This window comes from Amblyomma americanum, chromosome 1, assembly GCF_052857255.1.
Source record: "Amblyomma americanum isolate KBUSLIRL-KWMA chromosome 1, ASM5285725v1, whole genome shotgun sequence".
Taxonomy (NCBI): domain Eukaryota; kingdom Metazoa; phylum Arthropoda; class Arachnida; order Ixodida; family Ixodidae; genus Amblyomma; species Amblyomma americanum.
The window spans coordinates 101,744,278-101,770,251 of NC_135497.1; the positions used below are offsets into that span (position 1 = coordinate 101,744,278).

The window sequence follows — 25,974 nt, forward strand, 5'->3', positions numbered from 1 at the left end:
TAACGAAGCTGTCGACACCTTAGCCAAATCGGCTCACTCTGCTTCCACTGATGTATCACCAGCAGTCAGACTGCTGGACTACCCCAAAACATCTGGGTAACATGCTGTCTTACCATCCTCTGGGGACGTTACCGCAGAAATTAGGAGGAATGCGCCATAGAGAGCGAGCGGGGCTGGGCAGCGGGAGGGGATAAAAGGCCACTTGAAGAGCACTGCAGTTACTGCTTGAGACGTTTCATGCAGCCATGGCCGCGAAGAAGAGAGAGCAAATGTCAGCGCTGGGCGACCATGGATGCAGCCGAGAGAGAGCGTTGTGCACGGGACGCTGCACATCAGCCGGAGGCCCCCAAACGCCATAACTGTGATACATGCGACTGGCACACGGAACGCGAACCACCAATCAGCAGCGCGAAAACATACCACAGCTGGCACATTTAAATGTGTGCGCCACCGGCATCGTGACAAAAAGGCAGATTCGCGGACATTCAGCATTGCGTGCCGCCGGAGCTGCTAGAAGTTGCGGGAAATGATACCGCAGCACGTGCCGTTTATATGCGGATTTTTGTTTTGCCGTAAAATTCAAGAAACGACGTGCCCGATCTGGGCGGCCGTGCTCAAGAATGCACTTTCTACGATCCCACGTGCGCCCTGTGCTGCAGGCGTTGTTGGTATTCTTTTTTGACTAGAATCGTCATGTTAACCTACTTCGTACAGCCCGTTATACTCAGTAGCTTGGGCAGGGACACCTTATTTTTCGTTCTTTTTATGGTCCCACAAAAATTTTTGTCTCCGCAGTACAATTTTCTGCGCAGGCGCTTATTGAGCGCCGTCAAATATTTCCCGTTCTTAAATGCAGGCAGTGCTCTAGTATTGCATGAACACTGGAAAAAATTAAACGTGAAGCATGGGAAGAAATCAGAGTTTTCTTCCTCATACAATATGGACGACGTGTCAAGCCAACATGTACATGCTACGTGTTCCGATATCGAGACGATGTCCGCGAACATTTTTGCGGTGTTGACAGTCAAATATATTTTCTTTTTTTATTAAGCTATACGTCCTCTCCGCGTTGCTCGATGACGCGTTTGTACCCTTAGCCACTTCTGTACACTGAAGTTACGCATCTCACATTGGTGAGATACACACGCGTCACTGGAGTCAGAAGAAGCAAAATCCCTCTCGGTAGCAGCTTCCGTCGTGGGCGCACCGCTGCGCTAAGAAGCGGCTTGCGTGGCCGGCTGCTTCCCGCGAGCGCAAACACAGGCACACACACTACCGCAGGCTCCGCCTTTGCTGCATGCATTGAAGCTTTTTCGGCTTTCTGGGCCCCCAGAGCAGCACTAGAGATGAGCGTGGCCACAAGCAATTTCCGCTCATATCGTTGTCGTATGCATCGGTGCCTGAAGGGCGCACGATTTGCTCGTCCTGACAGCTTGGGAGTGCACACGCCAATGACCGAATGCAAAAAAGCGCTGTGCCTTTAATCCAGCAAATTTCACTCGCAATAGTAGCCAAAACAGGTCGCGGAGCCTTCACAACACGCCATAGTGCGAATACACGTAACGACTGCGGCGACTGCAACGAGGTGTCGCATCCAGGCTATTCTAGCCAAAAGAAATGTTTGGCCACAGGCTATGCCCCCTCCGCAACTATAGTGTATGTCTCTTAGCATAAATCTAGTCCGTATTCGAGCACGCTTCCCAGGTTTTTGCGAAAAAGTAATTTGCATTAGAATGCAGACTTTGCTCGTTGTACAGTAGGCGTCATACTTGGAAGGACGATGGCAAAGCGTGGGCTCCGAGAGCCGGCAACAATGGCGGCACCAGTCATATGCAAGGAAAGAGCGGCGAGCCGGTCGGGCTTACTGCGCATGCGCCTTTGACTCCGATTCTGGCCGCCTGTCGGCGGCAGCTTTTTGAAAAGCGGCGGCCTCGGGTTGCGCGTCTGCTCAAAGTATGACATACGTTACCTGCTTCTTTTCTCTTCTGGTGTACAAAAGAGGTTTTCGTTGTTTTCATGTTCTCATTTTTCTTGCATACCCCAACTGCTACCTCTGCTAACCGTTATTTCCGCTTTTTCTCCTGTCTCATAGCTGTGTAAGCCTGAACCATATATATACTGCACATTTGTCTTTTTATATAATTCAAATATTTAACTTTTGTAATGACACTGAAGAGCAAGGAAATGCTTTGAAGGCTGTGTTGCGTCTAGGGCCATTTATTTTCTGGATTTATTTTTTTCCAAAATTGGGGGGGGGGCATAACCGGGCGATATTTTGTGAGCTGTGATTCGGGTACAGAAAGGATTGTTCAGCAAAAGATTCCACAGTTCGGTTTTTATCAGGTCATTTTTTGAGGCAGCAGACAATCTGGTTTCAGCCCTTGTCTTTGTGCCGGACATAAAATGCCCCATTTTTATACATTGTTTTGAAAAAAAATAATAAGGTAATGGCGGGTTGCACTCCAACCACCTATTAAATCAGGTATTTCTTTTTTCCTGCTTCGTTTTAAATATTTTGCTGCGTACGTTATCAACTGTAGCACGGCAGTTCTGCGTCCGGGAAACACAGGCCTGCCATTGTTTGTAGAATGGGACAAAATTTTACAGGACACGAGGTCTAGGAAAAACGTTTATTCTAGCTCCCCCTCGCTACCCAGGCGCCTGATATTGTGAAGAGAGGAAGGAGCCTTTAGGCCTTTAACAGCTGCATACAATATCAGGCGACTTCTTAGCTAGGTAGAGCTACAACGAATGGTATTTCTATAACTCGCCAACCGGAATTTTGTCCCCTGTAGTACATTCAACGTATATGCGATCAGTTTAAACGCAGAAGAACCTTGTAACAGGATGCCGTTAACGTTTGTAGCGCACGATACAGTGATGCCAAGTAGACGTCTGGTAAGTCATTGCCTGTGCTTTTGCTTCTCGCTTATGAAAGGCACTGTTCGGGCATAGCCTCAGATAAGCAACGCCATGAATAAAAAGCGTAAAAAAAGGTTGAAATGATCACTGTACTGAAATCATTCCTCTGGATGTTCGCACAACGTGTCCGCTAAGTTCCCTTGCGGTGTATTCAGCTTTGTCCAAAGGGCAACTATACGTTCCGTAGAAGGCTTATTTTCGGGTAGAAATCAGGTTTAATCTGATACTTAAGAAATCTACTCGGGGTGCAAGAAACAGTTAAAATCCGGTTTTTCCAGAAAACGAGAGTCCCTATTTTATACCGTATTAAAAGTACCTGTCCCTCATAATACAAAATGAACAAGGGAGGGGTTAGTCTCATGGTTCTTAGCCAAAGTTTCCATGAGAAGAGTTGTCAGGGGAAGACAATGCCTCTCGACGAAACCTTGGCTAAGCACTCTTAGGCTCACCCTTCCTTTGCTCGCTTTGTTTGTGCTGTCACGAAGCCCATCTAGTGCCTCCTCACTAGCACTGTCCCTGCATATCCCGCTGACAAGTTTGCAAACTTGGCCCTAAGCACTAGGTCATATTGGCAGTAACTTTCGTTTTTTTTAAACTCCCATGTAGCCTTGAGGTGGCCCTAAATGAATCAGGATGCTCTTCTCCAGTTCCGGGATGTTTTCCTGAGAGGCGTTTGGAGGCGTCTTGTTGGAGAGAGAGAGAGAAAAACTTTATTGTCCAGAGGAAAACGGGGCATGCCCCTGGGTCCCCGCACGACCCCACTTCACTCAAGTGTTTATGTCCCTAAGGTCCATAACACTGGCAGCCCGGCCTGTGGCGATGGTCTGCACGGCCGGGTCTTCTGAGTGCAGCAGGGTCTCCCAGTCCTCCCAGGTCTTGAGGTCCTCTAGGCCGCGCGGGGGAGGGTGCGCCGGGCAGAGGGAGAGGATGTGGAGGGAGGAGGCAACGGGTTCTGGGCACAAGGTGCAAGCAGGAGTGGGGAAGGAGGGATGATAGTGGGCTAGGGTCAGGGGTGAGGAGAGTGTGTGTGTCTAGTTTGCGCCAGAGTGTTGCGTGTTTGTTATCTAGGGAGGGGTGGGGCGGGGGATAGAGCTGGCGTGAGGCTCTATAGGCCTGCGTCATCTCGCTGAACGAGTGCATTCACTCCCTCGCGAATCCCCGATCCGAGGCCACCTGAGCCCGGTTTAAAGAACTGCGGGCTAAAAGGTTGGCGGCCTCGTTTCCGGGATTCCCGGAGTGCGCAGGCACCCATATAAGCTCTACATGGCGGGGTGGGGGTGCATCGGGCGAGTCCAGTATGCGAAAAGCAGGGACGTGGACTCGGCCTCGCGCAAAATTTAGAATTGCAGTTTTTGAGTCTGTTAAAATGTACCGGGCTTCCGTGCGGGTGATGGCAATTGCGATGGCGGCTTCCTCTGCAGCCTCTGGGGCGGTGTCTCAGGGGAGAGGTAGTGTGAGGAGGGCGGATGAAGAGGAGTCTACCACGGCTGCGGTTGCTTCGTCACCCGTGCAGGCGGCGTCCACCCATACGGCGTCCGCCTCGGAGCCGTATACTCGGTGGAGTGCCTTCGCACGGGCTCTGCGGCGTTGCTCATGGTGGGAAGGGTGCATATTTTTTGGCAATGGCTTGATGACCAGCTCTCGGTGAAGGGATCGAGGAATGGGGAGGAGGGTTGGGTCGTTGGCCGGTATTCTGATTCCGAGGGAGTGCAGGATATACCGGCCTGTGGAGGTTTGTGTAAGCCTTATGTATTGGGCCTGTCGATGGGTCTCCACGAGTTCCCTGATCGTGTTGTGGAGGCCCAGGCCTAGTAATCTGTCTGTGGGGGTGTTGAGGGGAAGATGAAGTGCGACTTTGAATGCCTTGCGGATCAAGGCATCCAAAGCATTTTTTGTCGTGTTTGGATAGTTCTAGGTATGGGGTAGTGTAGAGCACACGGCTGAGGACAAAGGCATGAATGAGGCGAAAAAGGTCGCGCTCCTTCATGCCTCTATGATGGCCCGAAACTCTGCGGATGAAATGCGATATCGCGCCTGCAACATGCTTGAGTTTCTTGAGGGTGGTGGTGTTTTTGCCGTCGTTCTGGATATGCAGGCCCAATACGCGGAGGGTTTCAACCTCCGGTACAGGGTCCCCATTCAATTCGATGGCAATGGGGGAGCGGGGGGAGCGGTGGTTCTTAGGCCGGATGAGGAGCAGTTCGGACTTCTCTGGGGAACAAGACAGTCCGATGTTCTGTACATAATTTTGGGTGAGGGTGGCTGCTTCCTGTAAGGTGTTCTCTATGTCGCCATTACTGCTGTGGGTGGTCCACAGTGTGATGTCGTCGGCATAAAGAGTGTGCTTAAGGTGGGGAATAGTTGCCAATTTTCGGGCGAGGGGGATGAGGGTGATGTTGAAAAGGAAGGGGGAGAGGACGGACCCTTGAGGGGTTCCGATACTCTGAAGCGTGTAGGAGGAGGAAGAGAGAGGGCCAAAATGTATCTCAGCCTTGCGGTCAGTGAGGAATGCTTGAATGTAGGTGTACGTGCGCGCACCCACATTCAATGGAGATAGCGCAGTCATGATCGCCTGATGTTCGATGCGATCAAAAGCTTTGGAGAGATCCAAAGCTAAGACTGCCTTTGTGTGACCAGGCAGAAGCGGGTCGAAAATATCATGTGTGAGTTGCAGCATGGCGTCCTGTGCGAATAGAGGGGGCGGAATCCCACCATGCCATGCGGGTATAGATTGTTGTCCGCCATGTGCGTTGTGAGTCTTGCTAACACAACATGCTCGAAGAGCTTTCCGAGGCATGAGGTTAGCGAAATGGGGCGAAGGTTTTGAAGTGTAAGTGTTTTGTTTGGTTTGGGTATGAATATTACCTTCGCGTGGCGCCAGGACTGCGGGAGGATACCCTCCCTCCAGCACTGGTTGAAGTATTGCGTAATCTGGGTGATCGATTGGTCGTCCAGATTACGCAGCATGGAGGTTGTGATCTGGTCTGCACCAGGTGCGGAGTTAGTTCGGAGAGTCAGGAGGGCCGCTCTTACTTCCGTCTCAGTGATGTCTGTGTCGAGTGTTGGATTGGCTGGTCCTGTGTAGGTGGGTAGAAGTGGGGGGGGGGGCACCAGGAGAGGTGTATGTATTCTGAAGTGTGTTTATGAGGGCCTCGGGATCGTCAATATGTTGGTGTAGGAGGCGTGTAACGTGGTGTTGTGTTGATGATTTGGTGTTTGTAGGGTCGATGAGGTGTCGGAGGAGTTGCCATGCGCGTTTGCTGGACAGGTTTCCGGCGATGCCGTCACATATCTGTCCCCAGTTGGACCGGCAGAGCTCCCACGAGTGTTGTTGGATTTGTGTCTGCAGCGCGGCCAGCCGCCTTTTAACTGTCTTGTTGTATTTATTGCCTTTCCAGCGTTCCAGGAGGCTCTGATAAGCCTCCCAGAGGTGGGCTAGGCGTGTGTCCAGGGTAGGGGTTTCGGTGGTCGTTTCAATGTGTTGCGTGTTGTGGTGAACGTCATGCTTGAGTGATTGCACCCATTCGTAGATGTCTGTGATGGGAGTGTCTGAGTGGGTGGCGCGTTCAGCGCGAACTGCATCCCAGTTAACCAGTTTATGTGTTGTATAGGAGTGACGGGGTGGCTTGTACGGTACAGTGATTTGTATAATGTAATGATCACTGCCCATTGTATGTTGAGTTCTGTTCCAGGTAACACCGCGGATGTAGAGGCTCAGCGTCAGGTCCGGACTGGTGTCCATGCTGACACTGTTGCCGATCCGTGTGGGCCTCTGAAACGTGTTGTGAACAGTCAGTTGGAGGTTCTGCAGGAGCAGCCACAACCTGCGACCTCGATGTGTCGTGGTTCTGTATCCCCAGTCAGTATGCTGACTGTTCAAGTCCCCACCGATTAGTAGAGGATGTTTCCCTGCTAGGAGGTGTAGCTCTCGCAGAAGTGTTTCTAGCGAGGCCATCGGCTGGGACGGGGGGTGGTATATAATTGCTATAAAGATTGAAGCAAGTGTATGTGTGTTATGTATAAGTTCAGTGATCACGCAGGGCGTCTCAGACGTGATGTGATGAGTTTTATAGGTGAGGCTGCGGTGGATGAGTGTGGACGCCCTGGGTGCGCTAGTGGTGTCTGAGTGTGTAGTTGTGTAGCTGGGGAGGGTTGCCCGGTGTGCAGTCTTCTGGAGAAGAAGTATATGGGGAGTAGGCGTGAGGGTGGGAATGAGAAGTTGCAGAGGTGCGCGCTTGGCCCGGAAACCACGGCAGTTCCAGGTTAAAATGGGGAGAGAATTAGTGCTCCGCCCCACCATATTGGAGAGTAGGGGGGTTAAGGAGGGGAGTGAGACGGGTGTCAATTGGTGTGTGTGGTTCAGCAAAGGGTGTTTGTGCTGGCGGAAGTAGGGGGGGAGGAGTGTAGGTGGTCTGAATTTGGGTGAAGCGATGGGTTAGGCTATGTTCCATGAACTCCATCATCTTGGTAAGCATAGCGTGCATGCGCTGCTCAAGTTTTTCGGTGAGGGTGGCGGCAAGGTGATTGAATCTGGCCTCAAGGCGGGTGTCTAGCTCTTTTAGTTTGTGGTCAAATTTGGCATCCAGTGAAGCGAATTTAGCGTCTATTTCTAGGGGTATGGGAGGCGGTGAGGCATCTGAGGTTCGATGCTTCTTTGCAGGAGGGGTGCTGGAAGTGTCTGCGGATGGGGAGGTCGGGTTAACGAGAGGGGGTGCGGGTTGAGTAGGCAGAGAAGGGGTGGGGGTGCTTAAAAGGGAGGAGAGACTGCTTACCTCGTCGCGCAAGGCCCGGAGTTCCTGGTCTCTCGAATCTTCTTGGGAGGACTGGGGTGGCGGGGGGATGACGGGCGGAGTTGCCGGAAACGCGGTCTGCCCAAGCGAGACGCGAGGAGTTTTTGCTGCTCTTCTGTCGGTTTCTGGAACTTGACCGGGAAGCCGTCGAGCTGCGTCCGTTTGCTGCGCTTTGCTGATCACGGCGAGACAGCCGCGATTTAGATGTAGGAGAGTGAGCGTTCCTCGGGGACGCCAGTTTACGGCCCCGTGCTTTGCAGTTCCCAGTTCCGGTCTAATGTGCGCCTCCACAGAGAATACAGCTGGGGGTACATGAGGGCACATCTTCTTTGGGATGGGATTTCCCGCAGCGGGGACATTTATGCGATCTTGGGTGGACACACACATCCGCTCGGTGGCCTGGGACGCGGCAGTTCGTGCAGGCTTCTATATGCCCTCGGTACGGTGTACACCTGTGGAGGGCTCCTCCATAAAGAATGGCGCGTGGCACAGGTCCAGCTCGGAAGGTGACTAGGATGGAACGCGTGGCCCCCATTCGACGGACGTCCACGATGGGGACTTCCGCGTTGCCGGTAACGAGGTCCTGGAGGAGAGCTGTCGGGGTCTCCTCCCAGTATGCATTTGTGATGACTCCGCGTACCGCTCCGTCCGGTGGTGCTATATAGAGTGCGACTTCGAAGTCCTTAGCTTGGTAGTTTATGTGCGTTATGCGAACTAGCGCGAGTGCGTCAGCTTTTAGGGGCGTACTTATAGTGCACGTGTTATTTGTAGGATGAACCCTGATTCGGGTACGCGTCCGCTCCTGAAGCTGTGACGCCGCTTGAAGGATCGTTTCCCGTAGTAGTCGGGGCGGAAGGAGGTCCAGCTGTAGCCCGCCTCGAGACCGGAATATTATTTTGTAGTCAGCAGCCGGGAGCGGCGGCTGCTGCCGCGAACGCTGCGCAGCTGCGCGCGTGGCTTGCAGGTGCGACTGGCATGCAGCAGGTCTTGTTGACGTGCAGAAGTCCTGGGATCGGGCAGACACACTAAGGACGTGGGGCCAGTCCCTTGGGTCGTAGTCCCGGGGGTGGGGGGTCTCTCCCTGCACCTGCACCTCCATGGTACGGGGGAGCGACCGCGAGCGAGCGCGGACACAGCAGGCGGCGAAGTAGGCACAGCGCGCTAATCCAGGAAACAGCGCGCGCGCGCGAACGCTCAGGCCGGATGCTGGGAAGCGATTGCCGCCGAGACAGGGAGCCGGATCAGCGGGAGCTCGGAAAAACGCGACCGCTCTCCTCGGAGGTTCCAGGCGGTCCGTCTTGTTGGAAACGTCTCCCGCTCCCCTGCTTGCTGAGTGTGAATTAACGCACCACGAGGCGTGGCGCACGGACTGCGCGCACGAGGCTGTCAAGTGCCCCCATCCGACAGCGACAGACGCAGCGCAAGGGACGAGACGCGACACGGACGGCGCGAGAGAGAGTACGGCGACGAATAGCCGAAAGCGGGCAACGAAACTAGCAGAAGGCAAAACAGTTTCGTTTTCCATTACGCGCACTGGGATTCGCTTTACGACTAGGACACATTCTCTTAATATTTTACATAGATGGGCATTCATTTTGTAGCTTTGGAACGGTGAATTTTTTTTTCCTGGCCGTTTGGCTCGAACCTGGAGCGGTGGCTGCCGATTCGGCTGCTGAGCAGCTGTATACGTCGCGGTATCAAACCCCGGCGGCAGAAGCCACGTTTCGAAGGAGGCGAAATACAAAAGCCGCCCGTGCGCTATGCGACATCGATGCTTGTTAAATAATTCCGGTTGGTTAAATTAATCCGAAGCCCTCACCTACGGCGCCTCTTTCTCTCGTTTCTTTCGACCTGTCTTTTATCAAGACTGCAGTCAAGGCGCGGCTGCGGCTCAGAAAAGTGAGACACTTGCTGCCCGTTACTTAATGGAAAAACCAATTTATTACTTCATATTTTCTTTTCTTTTCCTAGCTTCGTGCTGTTTCTCTCTCCTGCTAAATGCACTAATCTCGACTGATGCGAGCAGTAGGCGCAACGAAGTCCAGAGACATGATGAGGGCGACATCGGCAAAGAGTTCAACGCCAGCCCGAACTCCTCGGCCGAAGATACTGACCTCAGCCGCACAGGTACCCCTAAGTCTGCCCGAAAGCGTCTTCCGCCGACCCCGAGGAAAGATGACTTCGACGTCTGCCGCCCCATAGTGTCCTGAACGAGCGAGCAGTTGAGCCAGGTGCAGGCGTCTAAGCTCCTCCTGGACAATTGCAAAGTTTCGCTTCCACGCCACCACCAGTGGGAAGACGGCGGGGCTGAAGGCGCGAGGAAGCATCGGTGTTTTGTATGTGGCGCTGCGACGCTGGAGAGGCAGTGCTCACCCGCTGCGTCTGTTGAAGGACTGCGCCGTTCCTGGTGCCGGTGGTGCCGGCGGAGTTGAGGGTCAAGCAGAAGGCGTCTCTTCCTCGACCATCCACGTGGCCGTCCGCACCTGAGGTCGGGGGTCGTCGTCTTTTACGGCCCGCAGCAATTATTTGTTAACTGTAGTTTTAAATGAAGCTTCACTGCGATGGTATCTATTAACATTTGCTCATTACAAAGCGTACTATTCTACCTGTCAATGTTAAGCAAATTACGCACACTTCGCCTTTCCGTTTTCCTCTTCGCCACTAGGGAACGCGTCGATCGCTGTGGTGACGTTACCGCAGAAAGGAGGAGGAATTCGCCATAGAGAGCGAGCGGGGCGGGGGAGGGGGAGGGGATAAAAGGCAACTTGAGAACCACTGCAGTTACTCCTTGAGACGCTCCATGCAGCCATGGCCGGAAAGAAGAGAGGGCATATATCAGCGCTGGGCTGCATCCATGGTCCCCGAGCTGGGCGGCTATGTTCAAGAATGCACTTCAATGTGTCGCTACAGGCTATTAGCTCTCCGCAACTAGTGGCATGTCTTGTAGCATAAATGTAGTCCGTATTCAAGCACGCTCCCTCGGTTCTTGCTAAAAGCAATTTGTTCTATAATGCACGACTTTGCTGCGTTGTACAGTAAGTGTCATACTTAGAACATACTTAGCAGAAACACGGCAAAACGGGAGAAGCTGGAGGGGGGGGGGGGGGGTGCGGACGCAGCGCTTCGCGAAGTGTTGCCGCCGAGAGCCGGCAAAAATGGGCGGCACCAGTCATATGCAAGGAAAGAGCGGCCGGTCGTCCTGGCTGCAGCGTTTTGCAAAGTGGCGGCTTCAACCTGCGCGTTGTTGCCTTTCTCGGAACCCCCTCCTTTCACCCATGCCCATACCCCTGGCTCTGAGTAGTGATCCCCGCAGAGGGACATTGGAGAATGAGAAGTCTATAGCGTTGGCACTGGAGCTCATGCATTATCTACGCTGTCATACGTTCAGGCTTTTCGCGCGATAGGCTTGCTTGAATGCACCGAAATAATTTATCTGCACACCCGCATCACGTAAAAGTTTGCTGCCAACCTTACGCAGAGAATTGAAGCCCACGCCGCATGCAACGAAGGGTAACACGGGTAAGTTTTGCACGGTCGCCGGTTGTAGCAGCGCGTCGCACGCTGTAGCCAGCAGGGACAGCCCCGTTCTCATACCCGCGTTCATGCACCACCGACGTCAGCGGAAGACGACGCAACATACAAAGAGCAAATCGCTGAACATTAGCAGAATATCGGGAAAAACCGCACCATTTTACCCCGTCACTCAACACGGAACAAGCACACGAGAAGATGGAACACGGAACAAGCAACCTCACAAATGCTCTGCAACCTCAGATGGGGCGACACAGCTCACTGTCCAAACTGTCTGCAGATCAGGGCAGAGTCTATCCACCTTCTACATTCACGTAAGATTGCGATTACGTCTCCTTATTTTCCTTGCCCACCCCCTCCTTGCTGCTGCTGTTGTTGCTCTCTGGCTTTTGTTCTGCTCAAAAAGTTAAGGCACGTACTCACTGCGGGGGATTGGTCAAGACACCGGTGGTTACTGAAAGATGCTGAAAAATGTTTTTGAAATAAGCAAAAAAAATAAATTGAGGTTCGATGATTGAAATTGAGGACAATTCAGAAAACTGTGAGATTGGTGACTGAAAATGGGGAACGCCACCTACGAGGCGGCGTGGTCGAAAAGAACTAAGACGCTGGAAAGTTGACGAGGCCCGACAACAAGCAGGGCGTGTGTTTTCCCGTTCCTGTGCAGAACATGCTATTGGCCTCCGTTGCTGTCTTCCGTCTTCTCTCCTCCTACTGCCTACATTTTTGCCCTCCTGGCTGTCACTCTAGTCACCTTCTTTTATTTCCACCTGCCATCGTTAAGGTGCCACCATCACATTTGGGTTCAGCCACAGATCTGTTTGTACTGCTGTTCAAAACTTCCTGCTGGAATCTCATCGACTGCCTTGCTAAGTTTCACAAAATTTTCTTTTCGATCAGTTATTACATTTTTACTTAAAAATTGTTTTTCTAATCCCCTCTTCTTTTTTATTCTTATTATTATGATTATTATTAATATATAATTATTATTTGGTTATGTATTTATTTATTTATTTAGAAATAAAAATTCTTATCCCTTATCTGTTCATGACGTAGAATGCATCGCTGTTGCTTTCCCTCGCTTTTCTTTTGTTTTTAGTGAGTACAGGTGAATAGACACCTCTGCCTCCCGATTCTTGGCCGATCCCCCAGTGTGTGTATGTGCCATCTTTTGAAAGGCTAACAACTACAACAGCAGGTGCCCGATGAATAAGGCACTTTCTGCAACTCCCTCTTCGTCCTCCTTTTACAAGTAAAATCATTGCCACCAACGCCGCCTGCCATACTGCGAAACCACGGGCGAAACCGAGGCGCGGGGGAGCAGTGCGCTACAGCCCGCCGACAACGCCGGCGGAGTTTCGCAGGCCGCGCTTTGCATTTAGGAGCTCCACGAAGAAATGGCATCACGGTTACAGAAGTGTCACTCGAAACTCTGCAACAGTTGGCGTTCAACTGGGTTGGAAAAGTGCTTTCTGCTTTCTTGTGGTTCGATATGCTACATTTCATTCCCTTTCTCCATAACACCCCTTGCCTAGAGGGTAAAATAATTAAATAAATAAATATATAAATATATAAAAGTATTGTCCCAGTAGCCAGTACACAATAAATGACAGCGTCTCTCATAACCAGAAAAAGAGCTACAGGTATTACTAGAACATAGAGCGCCCCTGCAATCATTGTCCTAGTCAGAAGCAGTTCCCGCTGCCCAGCCAATGAGAGCATTAGCCACTTCTAGCATATGAACAGCCTCAAGTTTAGTTGGGACCGGCAATGTATGAATGAATGATTATTATTGTTATTACGAAGTTAATGAATGAACCTGGCAGTGTTTCTGCTCCAAGGGCAACCAGACGATTCAGCCTAAAGAAGTGGTAGACGAAGGTTGGGGGTTTTCGGCGACTCGTTCTTCGCACAAAATTTAAATATGTGTTCACGATTATGACGTGTTCTTTTACTGAGTTATTTCGCCATCGCCAGAATTTTGGTAGATCGCTCCTAATGGGTGCAAGCGATTAACCTTGCGAAGCCAGCAGCAGTCTTCGATTACTGATAATAAATCAGTTCCTGGTTCGGAAAATATATTGTTTGGACTCATTGGTCCTTCTGTAACGATACTCGCGCAATATCGAATACCGATGGACGGCACACGATGGCGAAGTGCTAGCGGTCCATACTGTATAGTCGTGTCTTTACTTTACGTCGACCCTCGGTCGTTCGTACAGCGCAAGTAACGTTGATCCTGATTGAGTAAGCGGAACGTCTCACTAGGCTTCACCTTGCGCGCATCTGTGAATCCTTCGCCTGGATATACACTTACGCAATCGCGGAGGCTTCCTTGCAAGTGTATTTGCAAAATCCTGCGAGGTAACTGGCAGTAGGCGAGTTTTTCCGACGTATCCTCATCGCCTTAATTTGAGCTTGCCTTTGTGACCGTTGACTCTTGTGACATTACCGGCAAAAACCCTTCCTACCATTTCAATTCGCGCTCAGATTGTCGATGCTACGAACGCTCTTAAGTGGTTCTCTCCTATGCACCTGGATATTGGGGATCTGTAAATTACAGCAAACTATTTTGAAGTCCCATCTTTGGCCTGTAAACTAACTTGGCAACATACAAACGCATGCACACCGCGCTTGTTTTTGGACGTGCTGTGTATCGCTGGTTATCTAGGCGAGCTCCAACTTTTTGACGTCCGAGGATTCAATAGCGTTACTGGAGCGTTCCATGATCCATTGTTAAGCAGCGCTAACCGGGAGTGACATATGGAACACCTTATACACGTCTGGTAAAATAACTGCTAAGATGCTCTGCCTGTATGGACCGCTCACTGGTGTTCTCCATAATCGGCCAAAAATGGAAAGTGCTAGTTGGTTAATTAGCAGGACACGAATTAGTCAACAAGAATTAGAAGGAAGATACAAAAACGAGCAGTTGAGCATAGCTAGGTTGACGTAATACAAGCAAGGTATTGTGTTAAATGTATTGAACCGAGATGCGGGATTATCGCAGGCTTTAGCAAGAGAACCGATGTGATCCCGATGAGAAAAATTTGTAAGATGGAGCTGTGCCTGAGAATGGCGGTGCCAGATGGTAGAAGAACTAGAATGCTCTAACTGAGGCCAATGGAGCATGACAGTGGGCGAACGGAAGTGGGAGCACTTTCATGCGGGGGTAGGGCATGCGCAGTTCCGCTGCGCCGATCCAGGCCGTGAGCAATCCGTGCTGCTCCGTGCTTTTATTTCTGTTAATTCGTTCTGCGCATGCGCGCCTTTCTGTTCCTTCTCCCGGGATCCACTAGTTGAAAACAAACCGCCATGTCATACGAAGCATGGGCAGAGCGGATTGACCACAGGTGCCAGTAGCAGCTGAAAGCCCACATCTGCCACTTCGGACGCGCAGTTGGCGCCAGGTGGAAGCGGACTTTATCGCGCATCCGGCGTTCGCGGGCATTATTTTGCTTTCATTGCACATTCCCGAAAGGCCGCCACGTTTGTTAAGAAAGCCTGAATATAGCTTTAATTTCATTCTGAATTCGGACTTCAGTTCAGGATCCCTTCTGGCAAATATCGAGAAGACGATGGAGTTGTCGAAACGCACGAGGATGATTGCCACTGCAGCAATGAATAATCTTGAAACAATGATTGCCAGTCATGTTAGCTAGCACGCATGGAGAGAATAGTTTGAAAGCGAGCGTCGTGAAGTGGCATACAGCTCTAGCAGCGCAGTGACCGTTCCAGTGCCCCAAGCACTCCTTCCCCCGGCGTGCTACTGCTTTAGTGCTTCCCTGCTCGACACGTCTGCTCCTGTTCGCCCGCTGGAATGTGCCACAAGAGGAAGCACCTGCTCTTTTAACGCCCTAATTCTCAAGAAGGATAAGAGGCAGCAAAACAGCCAAGAACGCTCTGCTGATTCTGGTTCACGGCAAAAGGGTCATTGAGGAGAGAGTGCTGTACCAGTTATCGTATTAACAGACGTCCCACACTAAAGGGCGCAGAAAGGGTATTACACATCTGCCCTTTTAAAGGACCACGCAGTACTTGAACTTAAATAACATGTGGGGCGTGAAGACTAGAGCAATGTGCGCTTCTACAAGGGAGCGCTTGCAGGGAAGCTGAATTGGGGATCGGTGGAAGCACAGTTTTTGTAGCCTGAGTCATATCTGCTCAGTGAAAACTGAAAAACACTTAAGGGTGGTAGAATTAGCGCTCCAAGGTTGTAACATGTTAATTAAAACAAACTTGGTAAGCTCTATATACTCGACCAAAGTATTTTCTGCTCCAGAAAAAAAAAACAAGAAGTCGAAGCTTGAAGACAGGTGCACCAGGCAAATAAGAAGTCCTAGTTCTAAAATTGAACGCGGTGCATCGGTGAACTGAAGCAACAGTAGAAAAAAAAAGAATCTGGAGAATCAGCGCCACTATCGGCTCTTTCTGGAGCGAGTAATTTAAAGCACGAAGAAAAGGAAGACAAGGAAAGACATGAAGCATGCAGGTGACGTCTACCGCGTTCGCCCGTGCGGCCACATGTGAGGACCTCGCGATTTCGGAAAAAGAAATAGTTCCTATTCCACTAGGCATAACCTTGACGTCGGATCAGTCGCGTGAGCTTAAGTCTTTCCATCTGAACTCGCAGCCGAGTCTAACTTGACCGCAATAAGCCGCGACATTTTCTTAGCCGCTGCTGAGCTGTCCCTCGTACGAATAGGAGCACGGTCGAGAGAGACGTGTTCCAGCGAAGGGTAATACAAATACCGGGACAGTTGGGTGGAAGCCCTTCTGAGAGAAACCAGAGGCCATATTTCACGATGCGTGAAATTGTCCAAATCCAGGTAGGCCAATGTGGAAACCAGATCGGTGCGAAGGTAAGTCACCTCTTCAAGCGTCTGTAATTTCGCCGCTCAAGCCCATGCTGGATTGTTTTTGTTTTAGAGTATGTTGCAGTGAGTTTTATTCGCAAATTCACGTCGGATCGGTAGCACCGTGTTCAAAAACCTCATTTCAGGCTGTGGGCGTAAGCACCGAGTTGTGAACAAGTCGCGGCTGCTTGTAGCCGCAGTTGCTTTATACCTAGTCGCGGCTTCTGTGTCACATTGTTCGGATCCGGCTCGCAACGAATTGCGTGTTTTAAGAGGGATGCCTTCACGTTTATGCTTTAACGACCACTAGCACATCATGAGCGCGACCTTAGCCGTCGTCTGAGATTTGTTTTAACTTTGCTGAGTTATTTTGTATCGCTGGTGGGTGGCAGATTGCGATGGCTGCAGCCAATTGTCCATTATCTGCCAAGGATGGGGAAAGGGAAATAGTTAACAAATGTTTTGCTCTTGGTGTGACTATCACTCGTAACGCGACTGAAAGGATTGAAGTAACTGTGAGTCTCTGCCGAAATCCCGCGGCCGGTTTGCTGCGGGACCTGGGACAGCGAACCCTACAGCTCCGACAAAAAGGAACTGGTGGCTGTAGATTTGTTGCCTGAGGCGTTTAACATGATTTCATGTTTCGCGCAATTTTCAGGCGCTGATCGTCCTTTGATGGTCGTGCGCACTTGATGTGACGGTGTGCTGGTTTGTGATTTCTTTGCCCGCTTGTAGTTCTGGGAGGACATTAGCGCTGAACATTCGGTTGATGCCAACGGCGAATACTCCGGATCTTCTAATCAGAGGCTTGAAAGAATCAACATATTCTATGCTGATGCCGGTGGTGCGTGCCTTTCTCTAGTTCGTTACTTTCACTGTACAGCTGTCGCGTCTCGTTGAGTGCGCCGTGCTGCTTTTTCACGCAATTAAAATGACGCCTGATTTCACAGTGGAGCAGTCGGCGACATGCCCGTGTTGTTTGAGCTTTGCGTTCTATTCGTGCATGATTTTGTGGCATTGACAGTGTAGCGTCTAGCAGCCTTTCGCATTTGAGACATTTTGCATTATTGGAGCTTTTCCAGCTTGATTGTCTGCAGTCCCACAAATCTCTCTTTGAGTGCCCTTGACGTGTGCGTCTTGTACCGCATCGTTGTGGCGCCAAAATACGCTATTTTTCACCTCAGCAGGCAAAGTTCTCTCTCGTTGCCCTGTGTGCCGTACGAGTTTCATTTATTTATTTATTTGATTTCAAGTGGTCCAATCAATACTTTAGGTATAACATGACTTCTTATCGGAATGACCGGATCACAGCGATAAATTTCTGGCTGCCGCTGTCACTTCAATTTAGTTTCTTTTAACAATCTTTACGAATGGCCCTTCTAAATACTTATTTTTTACTCCACACCCAGTGTAATAAATGTTTTTAAAACTCTTATTAAAGGCTTTTATCTCGGCTCTGACTTGCTTTGACTTGTTTAGCTGCACGTTTTCTCATCCTTGTTGCTTTCGCTTGCTTATTTTCTCATTTCTGTCGCGTTTTCGTCTGTACCGCTCCCTGGAACCATTCAAGCGAGGTGATGCATTCATTCGTAATTGACACATATCATCTTTTCTGCCGCGTTCTGAATGAGATTTCATTTTTGCTTCAGGTGGGAGGTACGTTTCTCGTTCGATCCTGGTTGACCTGGAGCCAGGAACCATGGACGCCGTCCGCTCGAGTCGACTGGGGGCGCTGTTTCGTCCAGACAACTTCGTGTTTGGTGAGCGGTTGCTCTTCACTGTCTGGGCTCCTGCCGACTTAGATTTTAAGAGGGGCTTAAACAACAGGACTGAATCCCATGCCTAAACGAGCGGTGAGCATCAATTACACCTTAAATGAAAAGAAAAAGCTACATATGCAAATACACCCGCTCACACACTACTTCTTTCCTGTCCTACTAGTCCTAAATCTAGAGTGTTTAACCTGAGCGCTTTTAGGGAGAAATTTTCCGAATAGTGTGTGATCTTAATTTTAAGCCAGCCGTACCATTATAGTACACAGACTTTTGTCGTGAAACAGGAATTTTAGGCATATAGTTGATACAACTATGTTGACGTGACTTAGCGAATGTTTAGGCGAGAAAATAGGAGGTGGATGGCATTTCCACAGCGATAAAAATTCCCTAGAAAATCATCAATTCTTTTTTTTTTCCGCCGAAAGTCCAAGAGCATGCATTGCCCCAAAAAGAGTGCTCCCAGCATGAACCGTCCATAAATTTCCCTACTGAGACGTTGAATATTACGCCTGCTATGATTTCACATACTTTCTAAATATTGCATATGAAGTCGATATGAAGCATACGGTTTAGATATGGGCTCATCGACAGTGCATACGCGAACATGCGGACTTCGTATGACGCCATGCACACCACATTAAAATGACGTGAAATTGATATGGAAAGTTAAGGGACCCCTTACTGCGGACGTATCGAAGGCATACATATTTTCTTTTATTTTTCCATACCATATAGGGACTCTATAATGTCGTAATTCCAGATGAGCGGTTCGTATGGCATGCTTCAGTAGGGCGTCCCTTACTATAAGCAGCCTTTTTTGTTTTTGTTTTATTAAACTTGCGCACCTATTTCACAAGTCTGCGTTATAAACACGGAAGGCATTGCACAGTGGTTTCATTTTGCCACCGTCGGTGTTACGAGGGTTGCACCACTACGCTGCCCATTAAATAATCGTTTTCGTGCAGTGAACCGGTTTCTCGAAGAAATATATTGTTTTCTTTGTGGAAAAAATTGGCGGTGGTTTGGCTTTCATTAAACCTGGAGTGACGCGATAGCTACAGCTGGCCGAGTGGAACTTGGTCACGTGGCCAATCACGTGACGAACCACGCCATCAGCCATGGCGCCACGCCGCCGGCAGTTGCTATGCACCATGTGACCAACCACATGACAGCGTGGCGGCGCAGCCACAGGGTGGCAGTGACGTCCGGTAGCAACAAGACATGGTGACATTTTAACCTTGACAAAGTGGGTGTCAAACCAACCAGCTTTTCAAGCATAACGAGACCCGCCCATAATCCAACCTTTTTGCTGAGTCTCCTCACACTGACACGTGACGCTGAGCTCCTGCCACCACGACCTGACACATTTTACTCCGCAAGCAGAGTGGAGGCCGCCCCACACAGAGCGAACTTTCCCGACGAAAGTGCCGTCGTCATGCTGCGCACTTGCGGCGAAAAACCGGCGGCCGCTGTTGCCATGATTTCAGTGTTGCTAGAAACGGCGTGATTCTAGCCTCAGTAAAGATTCTAGCAGGACGGGCTGCGCACACTTTGCAGTGGTGACTGTGATCGGGTCTAGCCGCGGCGTGTAGCTGTGTGGGGTGCGATAGCGTTTTTGTCTGCCAGAAAAGTATTGGTCCCGTCTGAACGGCTTCGATCAATGTATGGTATTACACGACGCGCGGAGCTTGCGTAGCCACATTCACCCTAGCTGGCTAGCCGAGTGAAATGCGGTGGGCAGAGGTCAGACGCGGTCACGCCCTGATTGGTCGGATCAGGCAGACAAGCATTGGCCACTTCCGGCGAGCAGCTGAGCGCTCGTCGAACCTATCCAGCTCGACATGATCGATGGCGAACTGCCGCCGGCCGCCCGGTGGACGCCGCCGTGCGGCTGTTGGCCAGTTTTTCGCGGGAAAATCGCTCCGAGTGTGTCGGCCTTTAGTAATACGTTGAAAAATGCCGCCGTTTTTCCAATTTGAAGCTTTAGAGAAACTGGAGAGGAGGATAGTGAGGATTAGGAAATACTGGTGATGATGAAACTGGAGAGGAGCAACGTGGGAAGGTGACAAGTGGAGGGGGAAGGCACTACCAGCGCAAACTCCACCGCAGCAATCGCAATGTTTGCCTGTGAATTTTTTTATCCCTGTCAGGATCGGTGTCAAGGAAAACGTTTTTCGTTCAACAAGGCTAAAGCAGTGCCTGGCACGGACCACAAGAGCGAAAATATAGCAGAATAATAATGGAGTTGTGCGCATTTTGCAGGCACTCTGGGGTCATGAATAGCAGTGTACAATTATACATCAAGAAGAAAGTGTACAAAGTTGCATCTTGACAGTAGCCACCTGTGTAACGGAGTCTTGAAGCTGAACGAAAAGGCTCAAAATTAAGTTGAAGACAGCGTAGCAAGCAATGGAAGAGAAAATTAACAAGAGAACAGAGCAGCAAACGATATAGTTGAAATCATGGGCAGGACATGTAATGCGAAATCAAGATAGCCGATGGGCCGCCAATACTGGAAGGGCTCCGAGAGAAGGCAAGCGCAGTAGGGGCCGGAAGAAAGTCAGGTGGGCCGACTAGATTAGGAAGTTTGCGGGGGTATGGTGACCGCAGCTGGGACAGGACGGAGTTAATTGGAATAATATATTCAGAAGCATTTGTCCCTCCGTGCACACAGGCCGATTATGATGATGACAATTGCGCAAATCTCCTCAAATTTGAGGTTACAAATCGCTTTCCATCCTCCGTACGTGACAGGTACACATGTTGGCAGGACAGCAACCAGCCTTCTTGTTCTTTTAGTCAAAGCGTAGCTGATGAGTCGCGAAAATGATTGCGGCTGCCGGTTGTCATCACACAAGCCCACTTACGGCTTCAACGCTCCCGTTCCTGTATTGTGGGCATCTATAACAGTGCTCAGTAAACGATAGTCAGTAGCATTGCTTCTTTTTAATTTTTAGTTTCAAAATCATCAAGAAATGATCGAAAAACTCGCCACCTCCATTTTGTAGTTACCACAGTCAATATTCCCTAGAGAGAGAAGTGGTGCATCGTCTATGCGAGTCTTTTAGAGAGCGCTTCTTCCACCACGGGAATGCCAGGAAGATGGGGTTTCATTTTTGGCTTGGCATAGTTGGTCCGTAAACGTGGATTTCACCTCTGAATCAGTCGCCGCGTCGCCATGCTCCCCTCTGCGCACACGTTGAGCTTATTTGATAATGTATTTATTTATCTACTTAGCTATTTATATACTCTAAGGGCCCTTTCGGGTATTACATAGGGAGGAGTCAGTAAAGCAAAAATCATGACAACAAGCACGTGAGAAAAAGTTGCACTTCACTTATTTTAACTATTCATTTTTTAATGAATTTAGCGCACATGTGAGGCTGGTATGCAAACTTTAAGACCATTTCTTCGTGGTTTATCTCGAGAAGCCTCATTTCTACGGCTGAATTAACATTTTATGCCAAACAATAGCCAAGCAAAATACGAAACCTCATATTCCATGTATTACTGCGCCTACACATGTATTACGCTACTACACATCTTGCTGCAGTGTGGGTAACGTCTTTTGCGGCCTAGGGGTGTGCGAATAGTACTTTCTAAAAACCGAAACAAATACGAATAGCGCAGGTTCGCTATGAAATCGAATTACAATGGTACCACTAAATATTAAGAAACTATGGTACTCATAACTTTGCTATCACCGTTAAATAAAGAAATCAGTTTGCCGCAATTAACAAAAATGGGTATTTAGTTCATTTTGTGCAGCTAAAGCTACCCTGATTCGTTTTCTCTTACAGCCCATAGGAGGCAATTCGCTGACTTAGAAATCGCAACACCTGCGCAGAAAAATGTCGTTACTGTTCTCGAAGAATAATCTATTCATCTTGCTTGGTTTGACATTTACTTTCAGTGGTCCTTAAAGCGAGTCAGGAACCTGACAGGCTGGTTAGCAGCCTTGCGATCTTCGCAACTCTTGCACACTCACATGGGCTCACGCTACTACACATCTTGCTGTAGTGTGGGTAACGTCTTTTGCGGCCTAGGGGTGTGCGAATAGTACTTTCTGAGAACCGAAACAAATACGAATAGCGCAGGTTCGCTATGAAATCGAATAGAATAGTACCGCTAAAATCGAAATAAATACGAATCGATTAGTGATTAAAAGCGACTCAATTATGAATCAAATATTTTACGATTATTCGCTGCCTGTGTGAGTATTCTCACAAAAGAAATGACGTGCGACACAGAGAAGCGCTAACGGCGGCACTGCGGTACGGAGGTAGGACATATGGAGCTGTGGAGAGAGAGCTGTCAAATGAGGCAACACTTATCTTCCAAGGGGGTACATGAAGTCAGAATATTAGCTTTACGACCATCATGTCAAACTACTGACAGGACAGTTGTCTTTTATACTTATGACGATACCGTAAATCTAGCGGCATATTTCAATAGCTGAGGAGCGAGAGCTGCGTAGGAATCATGGTTTTTGTGAGGGCACATAACCGCAGGGTCTGCTAAACCTACCCCAGCCCTTCTCGTGTAGCCCAGTCTTAGAGCTCATATTCGATCATTATGAACGCTGCCACAAGAATGGAAATGAATAGTGGCGGCGTGGAACCTTACAAACCTCGCAGATCGATAGCATCAGTGTGCTGTGCGCCGTCTGAATGCACCGTTTTCCTAAATAGCGATGGAAGAAACCTACGGCATTCCTTAGTCGACCTTCTTATTCGAAAAAATTTGGTGATATTCGATTCGTCTGGAATAATTCTGAATGAATACAATTTGATTGGCTCAGCCAATCAATCGATTAGGAGTATATTTCATACAGTGCTCAAAAATTTCTAATATTCGCACGCCCGTATACTGCAGCCGAGGCGTTTAACATAATATTCCGTATGAGGCGCTTTCTGGAGTGTAAATGCGTTGGCAGCACAGCATGTCCTATCCGGGAACTCCATCTGTTGCTTGCTGTTAATCGCTGTAGTCGCTGCTCCATTCATACAGAATGACCTCCTGTCGGGCATTGTTGGAGCAGCGTGTTCAATACGTGACAATTCCTTTGTGTGATTTCTCGAAACAATTTTTTCTCAGGTGTTTTTTTTGTGAAAAACATACGCCTTTACCTGTCTGCCTATTCAGGACAGTGTGGAGCGGGCAATAACTGGGCGAAGGGGCACTACACGGAAGGAAGCGAACTGGTGGACTCCGTGCTGGACGTGGTCCGCAAAGAAGCGGAGGCATGCGACTGCCTCCAGGGCTTCCAGATGACGCACTCCCTTGGCGGCGGCACTGGTTCCGGCATGGGGACACTGCTCCTTGTCAAGATCCTGGAAGAGTACCCCGATCGCCTCATGAACACGTTCAGCGTGGTCCCCAGTCCTAAGGTTAGTGAGAACACCCTTTGGATGCGAATTCCTTGTACACGTGGTGCATCAGATATGCCACATTTATAAGAGGCTGCGTTCCACCTCCAGGTGTCGGACACCGTCGTAGAGCCCTACAATGCCACCCTGGCTGTGCACAAGTTGCTGGAGTACCCACACGGTACATTTTGTATTGATAATGAGGCTCTCTATGACATCTGCTTCCGGGCCCTCAAGATCACGACTCCCACCTACGGAGATCTCAACCACTTGGTTTCTGCAACAATGTCGGGTGTAACCTCATGTCTAGGGTGGGTGCTTAACTTTATCTATATATGTACACTAAATAAGCACGCATCGGAACCCCAAAACGCTATAGCAAGGTAAGAACTCGGTCTGGTTGGTTGCTTACTGTGCACGGAGCCGCGGTAGTCTCGTTACTAAAGGACGGAAATATGCGCGAAAGAAAGCCCTTCTATTGTCTGAGCTCTTATTCGCGAGTGTTTCCGTCTTGTTGAATTCAGTCTGCCGCGATTTCTCGCACAAAACTCCGGTTGCAGCTTGCGTAGCAACGCAAACCGTTGCGGTCCTATGACGGGAACAAGCAAGCATCCTGAGCGCGCTTACTAAGCGTATGGTACCTGAGACATGCTCAGAGTGCTCTACCAGACTTCTGCATCGGATATGAGGCACGCAGGCAGTGATACACTTGTTCCAAGCAGGCAGCAAGTCACGCAGACATGCTGAAAAGCCAAGAATTTATTTTAGTACAAGCTTGTGTCCTGGAAAGAAGAAGATCGGCGGTGCTGACGGTGGGTGGCTTGCGCTTGGAAGCTGTCTGGATTTGAATGGCTAATGGCGAATTCCAGTCTGGGATACGGAGCCCATCTCCAAATCCGTGAAGGAGCAAGATATCGAGGGAATCTAGGAAACATGCCGTCACTGTCTAATAGAACTAAGGACCTGAATCCACATCTTCCATTGAAACACGCATTCCGGTTTCGGGGAGCAAGAAAACGAGCTCTGGATGGCCATTGAATTACGCCACAAGTATGTCAACCGCGCTCTGTTGACACGTGATTTGAACTTTTCCGCAAAGTAGGCGCACACTGTAGTGAAAGTCAGGAATGACGCAGAATCTAATACATGGGAATGCGGTGCTTCGCTTACCTGGTAGCGTCAAATACCCTGACGCCAGATGGGTTGTCGTGTGTGGCCAAAAAGGAAAGAATGCAAACGAAGCGTGATATATACAGCATAGTTCAGAGCGGAGTGTTGTCCGACAGCACATGACACATATAATAGCGATATTCGTACCTTTGCATTCGGAACCTTGGGGGATGTGACTAGGCTACCACAGAACGCAGTCTGTAGAAGAAAATAAAACCTTAGATGCGAAGCACATACATTGCCCGTGTCTTCCGCTCGAATTTTTATCAATCGTCGACCTGCCGCCGTAAAAACGCTCCATGAATCCGGGCAGTTACGGCGTTCAGCGTTTGCTATGCCATGCTGTTGAGAGCTGGGTACATTCGCTAATACGAGCTCCAGTCCTTAAATTTTTTTTTTATTGACACGAAGCAGACCTTTGTCATCCTGTAATGCGAGAGGGCAGCGTGCTACGTATCTCTTCGGATATAATATTCTCCGAACTGAATTTCAGGGGACAGTTACACTTTTCTAATACAATCATTTGTGGAGTTGAAAAGAAACTCTGATTAAAGTTTCTGTGCTCAGGAATGACCAGCGCGAGTTCTGAAAAGGATTTAAGACTGTATCTCGGTGTATACGGCACTTCTCTAAATATCGAGCTGGGGAGCAGTTTTGCGTTGTAAAGTGCACTAGTAAAGTGCCCAAAGCATTTCAACCCAATGTCCTTAATGCTTCCGAGCCGGTATGTCCACGAACATTTCCCTCGTTGCGGCTTGTTTTTATTATTCGTTGTTGTGTTCCTAGTATTCTGCCTGAAGGAAGCTCCGAAGACCACAGCGCTCTTTATTCCTCTCGACTTGTGTGGCATCAAAAGGGGACTTATTTCCGATGCATGAACAAGAAAGCATGCATGCTGCCCAGCATTCAGGTTTTCCAAAAGCACTAACTGCTTCGTATGTGGAGTGCGACGTGAGGTCGTTTTAAGACGCGTCTGAACCAAGTGATATGTTCAGAATCGCCGCTACTTTTTGGGGACTTGCTTTTATTTTTTATTTTATTTATTATTTACAAATACTGCAGGCCCTATTCGGGCCCAAGCAGGAGTGGGTACATACAACAACGTAAATTACTATTGCCAATTAGCAATTAAGAACACAATAAACATGTACATACATCATTGTAACACTATACGTAACAGAAATAAACATGAACGTACAACAGTGCAATACGTAAACAAAATAACAATGAAAAAGCGTAACGCAAAAGAAACTGCTCTCATTGCGGCAATTTAGAGGTCAAAGAAAAGGTTATTTGAAAGCTGAACGAACGATTCTATTGTATTAGCGTTAACTACTTCTTCGGGTAATTTATTCCATAGTGAAATTGCATGGGGAAAAAGAGAATATTGATGGATGTTAAGGTTACTTAATGGTTGCTTAATTGTTTTGTTGTGGTTTGTACGAGCAGAGCGCATGGGGGGCTCGGGTAAATAACATTCACGCGCTATTGTGTAGTGACCATGGTACAGCTGATATAAAAATTTGATGCGAGATACAATTCTGGGATGAACTAGTTTTTT

The 25,974-nt window shown here is 49.2% G+C and overlaps 1 pseudogene; it reads left to right on the forward strand.

The window, feature by feature from the left end:
* LOC144112896 (tubulin beta-4B chain-like) overlaps positions 1-25,974 on the forward strand; it is a 40,171-nt pseudogene that overhangs the window by 8,752 nt on the left and 5,445 nt on the right.